This window comes from Mesoplodon mirus, assembly GCF_964341445.2.
Source record: "Mesoplodon mirus genome assembly, chromosome: 3".
NCBI classification, from domain to species: domain Eukaryota; kingdom Metazoa; phylum Chordata; class Mammalia; order Artiodactyla; family Ziphiidae; genus Mesoplodon; species Mesoplodon mirus.
This window is the reverse complement of record NC_138978.1, coordinates 54,515,147-54,519,412: the sequence shown is the minus strand read 5'-3', so window position 1 is coordinate 54,519,412 and position 4,266 is coordinate 54,515,147. Positions and strand designations below refer to the sequence as shown.

Here is a 4,266-nt window from a genome sequence, read left to right as displayed (position 1 = left end):
GGCTCTAGGCCAGGATGTACTTTGAACAGTTTGGAAATAAGAAAGTCCCTGGGATTTGCTACACTGCTTACCTGTGTCTCCTTGCTCTTGCTATTGGGTGGGGGAGACAGCAGCCTGCTTGGTGTTCCTGGTGCCAAGCTCATTCCAGAGGGCTGGTGAGGCAGAGTGGGAGCCGCCTCTGTCTCCAACCCTCCAGGTACCATACTTCTCCCAGGGGAGGGGCTTCTTCTAGGCTGACGTCTGAACCTGAACTTGAAAAGATCAAAGGCTCAAGAGGCTGACTGGAGTCCTAGGAATCTTCTGAGGGGAAGAGGGATTTAGTCATCAGATACAATAGAGGGGCTCTGGGCTCCCTCAGTTTGGTCTCATTCTCCCATTCCTGCTGCCCAGACTTCATCCAGGTGTCCAGGCTGGTCAAGATGTTGGGTCAAGTCTCCAAAGATCTTATGCATCTCCTGACCTGCTCTTGGATCAGGGACTCAAAGCTGAGATGGAAGGAGTGGTGTTGGCTGTTGTAGAACCTCAGAAGCTCATCCAGGAGCTGTTTGTTCTCGGCTTCAAGGTCATCCCATACAGGCCAAAGCTCTTCTGGACAGCACCTGCCCTCTCCTTTTCCTCGTACTTCTCCACCTTGGCCCGCAATCATCTATAGTCCTAGTATATAGGAAGGCTTCTTCCCACCACCTTCTCACCACAATGTTGAGGTTCTGCAAGACACTGCCAACCTTTTTCAGGGTTCAATAATAGTCTTTCAGATCTGGTTCACTTTTTCCTGGCTGAAGGTATCCATCCACTTCATGGCCATATCCAGGGTGGTCACCATGTTCAGTAAGTCCTGGTCTTGCTGGCAGAGGGAATTAGAGAGTAAGTCTAAGGGCATCTTCGCAGCAGATTTGATGACCAGGTCAGCACTGGGACTCTTCTTCATGTCCTTTTGAAGCCTCCTGGTCTGCTCTTCCAGCTGCTGCAGTTTTCTATACTTCCTTTCACAGTCTCTCTCCACTGCTGACCAATCTTGGAAGGAATTCAGCTCATGTTCATGAACATGGCCCTGCTGCCAGGATCTTCAGCTGCAACTCGGTCCTCCTTTTTTTTTTTTTTTTTTTTTTTTTAAGGAGACTTGTTTTACTTAGAGTGGAAAGTTCTGCCAGGGACAAAGTCAACACAACCATATGTTTGGAACACAAATATATGTATGGAACATTACATATACAAAGGATGCTTGTAGGGTTGTAGCAATGCAGAAGTAAGAAGTTAAGAGCAGGGAAGAATTCTTCCCTACAGGTTTCAGAGGGAGCATGGCCCTGACTTGATTTCAAACTTCTGGCCTTCAGAACTGTACACAATAAACTTCAATAGTTTTAAGCCACCTCATTTGTGATGTTCTGTGGTGGCAACCCTAGGAAATGAATACACATCCTCTGTGCAAACTACTGCCTAGCATGTTAGAGCTTCTCTCAGAAGAATGTTCCTCTCTGTTGCTGGAGGTGCTCAAACACAAGTAGGAAGACTACCCAGTGGTGATGTTGTTGAGGAATTTAAATTATTACTTATTTTTAAGAGTCCCGCGTAAGCCAGATTCTATGATCTTAAGATATGAAGAGCTTGGAGGGGAATGATTCTGGCATTACATTACAACATTTGGAGGTAACTCTGATGAGTATTACCAGGACAGTTAGATTTTTCTAAATTGGCCCAGTCTTATAGGCTATAGCCAACAATTAGAAAAATATTTTTAAATTAAATTTATTTATTCATTTATTTTTGGCTGCATTGGGTCTTCGTTGCTGCATGCAGGCTTTCTCTAGCTGTGGTGAGTGGGGGCTACTCCTTGTTGCGGTACACGGGCTCCTCACTGAGGTGGCTTCTCTTGTTGCGGAGCACGGGCTCTAGGCACGTGGACTTCAGTAGTTGTGGCACGTGGGCTCAGTAGTTGTGGCTCGCGGGCTCTAGAGCACAGGCTCAGTAGTTGTGGCACACGGGCTTAGTGGGATCTGCAGCATGTGAGATCTTCCTGGACCAGGGATCGAACCCATGTCCCCTGCATTGGCAGGCAGATTCTTAACTGCTGCACCACCAGGGAAGCCCAGAAAAAGACTTTTTTAAAGTGCTGTTAAGATCTTTCTCAATGATTTATCCACTTTCAAAGAGTGTTTGCCCTCCATGTGCACTGTGGATTTAATTGCTTTGTCTATATCTTGCCATTTTTCAGACCTAGGAGTGAAAATGTGTGTTTCAGGTGTGAAATACTGTCTTGAACTAAGAAAGCTGGAGTGACTGAGACTCACACAAGCCCTCCAACAGAGCCCCAAACTCCTCACCTGCTCTTAGAATTTAAGTATTAGATGCCTAAGACTGTGGAAACCACCAAACCTACAAATGATTGAGTTATTTGTAGTGAGGTGGATGGATCTAGAGTCTGTCATACAGAGTGAAGTAAGTCAGAAGGAGAAAAACAAATACCGTATGCTAACACATATATATGGAATCTAAAAAAAAAAAAGAAAGAAAGAAAATGTGCTGAAGAACCTAGGGGCAGGACAGGAATAAAGACTCAGACCTAGAGAATGGACTTGAGGACATGGGGAGTGGGAAGGGTAAGCTGGGACGAAGTGAGAGAGTGGCATGGACATATATACACCACCAAACGTAAAATAGATAGCTAGTGGGAAGCAGCTTCATAGCACAGGGAGGTCAGCTCGGTGCTTTGTGACCACCTAGAGGGGTGGGATAGGGAGGGTGGGAGGGAAATGCAAGAGGGAGGAGATATGGGGATATATGTATATGTATAGCTGATTCACTTTGTTATAAAGCAGAAACTAACACACCATTGTAAAGCAATTATACTGCAATAAAGATGTCAAAATAAATAAATAAAAAGCAAATTTAAAAAAAAATTTATGAATTTCAAAGGTCTCCAGCCTATGTTCCTTGTTGGAAATGGAGCCTCCTGCCTTTTTATTGTTAAAGGAGTCTCAGTTTCTTTCTTGAGATTATCCCCCATTATTGGATATTGATTTATTATTTTCATAAAATTGCAAATGGGAGCCTGTTGCCTGAGACCAGTCATAAATTATGAAAACGTGTTCAGCTCCTCTGTAGGGACTGATCTTCTTATGGAGAGAATTACCCAGAGCTAAATTTAACTGCTTTGTATAGGTTTGTGAGAAGGTTTGATGTCCCTGGCCCTCTAATGAGGAAGGGAAAGTAGAAAGGGGCTAACATTTTCTAACAACCTACTAGAGACCAAATTCTTTCCATGGTACTTAATTTAATGTTCTTAACACAATGAAGCACAATCACCATCTGCTTTGATAGAAGATAAAATAGAGGCACAGAATGATGAAAGACTTTCCCCAGGCTAGTGAGGGAGCAGAGCCAGAGTCAAACCTAACTTCGTCTGCCTCTGAAGTTAAACCTCTTTCCAATTACAGCACTGCCATTCTTAAGTGGAGTAGTAATATCTCAGCTAGAGGTGGACGAGTGGTTTTTATTAATATCAACCTAAACCTTGTGCTCTTCAAGTTCTGAGAGATTTGCTCCAAGGAGCCATTAAGAAAGGACACTGATCCAAGGGCTATCAATTAACACGTTCTTCATACACAGCTATAAGCAGCTATTTAAAACCTGGGTAATATCTTCCTAAAACTACGTATCTGTTGTCTGGGTATTTATGCCCTATCACTCTTGGTTTTCCATCCTTGACTCCATTAATAGAATTTTTCCTTTTCTCTTTTTATGGCTTCGCAAGAGGCTAATGTGCAGGCAAAGCTGCTAATTTTACAGTTGCTTTCCACTTCGTCAGCATGAGACTGACTGAGGAGTTATTAATAGAAGAATAGGATTCCCTTTTCATCCTTTTGCTATTGACGGTTGTAGGAGGTGGGGAAAACTCCATTATTTAATAACATTTGTTCTTCTTGAAAGGTCATCATTCCAGCCTTTCAGTTTCCACTAAAGTATAGCAGTATCAGCAGCCACAGCAGCCACTTTCTCTTCCTGAAGGGATTCTGGAATTCATCCAGGTTATACAGTTGGCATAAAACTGTCTTTGAGATCCTCCTTGGGAATGGGGTCCAGCTGGGAAATTCTCTCTGTATTTCTGTGCATTTTCCAAATAGTAATTTCTAGCCACAGTTATTTTTAAATGTGCCAATCACCTACATTCCTGAAAAGGATGCTGAATTTGGGATATATTAGTTGAGAATTGTATTTGGCTGCTCATAGCAGAGAATAGAAATAATAGTGGCATAAACAAGAAAAAAT

At 43.1% G+C, this 4,266-nt stretch overlaps 1 pseudogene across 1 annotated transcript; it reads right to left on the bottom strand.

Moving 5' to 3' along the window:
• Nucleotides 1-317: 317 nt before the first annotated feature.
• On the bottom strand, nt 318-993 carry LOC309801453 (bridging integrator 3-like; annotated as a pseudogene). Its single transcript has one exon. The product of its transcript is annotated as a bridging integrator 3-like (transcript).
• Nucleotides 994-4,266: the final 3,273 nt, after the last annotated feature.